This window comes from Octopus bimaculoides, chromosome 4 (genome assembly GCF_001194135.2).
Source record: "Octopus bimaculoides isolate UCB-OBI-ISO-001 chromosome 4, ASM119413v2, whole genome shotgun sequence".
NCBI classification, from domain to species: Eukaryota; Metazoa; Mollusca; class Cephalopoda; order Octopoda; family Octopodidae; genus Octopus; species Octopus bimaculoides.
In genome coordinates this window covers 95,292,485-95,293,479 of record NC_068984.1, presented here as the reverse complement: position 1 = coordinate 95,293,479, position 995 = coordinate 95,292,485, and positions in this window count along the sequence as shown.

Genomic DNA, 995 nt, shown 5'->3' with positions numbered 1-995 from the left:
TATATATAAATATAAATATATACATCAACATCGTCGTTTACCGTCCACTTTCCATGCTGGCATGGGTTGGACAGTTTCACTGGTGAGCTGCAACAGTTTGACTGAGGACTGGTAAGCGGCAACAGGCTCAATCTGATCTGGCAAAGTTTCTACAACTGGATGCCCTTCCTGATACCAATCAATCCAAGAGTGTAGTGGCTTTTACGTGCCACCGGCACGAGGGCCAGTCAGGCGATTCTGGCAACGACCACGCTCAAAAGCTGTTTTTTACATGCTACCTGCATGGGAGCCAGAACGGCAGCACTGGCAACGACCATGCTCGAATATTGTTTTTCACATGCTACCAGCACATGTGCCGGTAAGGTGACGCTAGCAACAATCACACTCGAATGGTGCTTTTTATGTGCCACCAGCACGGGAGCCAATCCTTGGCCATGGCAATGATCATGCTCAGATGTGCTTTTAACACATGTGCTGGTACGAGTGCCAATCAGGCAGTACTCTCATTGGCCATGTCAGTGATTTTGATTTGATTTCACTTGCCTCAATAGGTCTTCACAAGCAAAATTTATTGTCCAATGAATGAGGGTACTCATAAGTGGGCTGGTTACGCCCCACGCTCAGATGTGCTTTCAACGTTCCACTGGCATGAGTGCCAATCAGGCGGTACTGTTATCAGCACTGTCATATGTGTATATATATATATATATAGAGTTATTAATATTTCTAAGTCTCTCTAAAGGAGACTACGGCAGCGGTACTGGAAATTAATAGTTATCGCCAAGCCAACATGGCAGTCCCAAAATTAGGACGAAAGCTGCCGTGAATTAGCTCCAAGAAGCCATCGCCTCTAGCTAGCTATGTGACACACGAAACCTGTGTCCTTTATAACCTTCGAACAGGGGAGGTCAGCAGTGTCCCCCTGCTGGTTTGGCATCTGCAGACTAGTTTCAGGGTGTTGCCCCTTGTCAATGCAGAGCAGCCAAGCCCTAGCC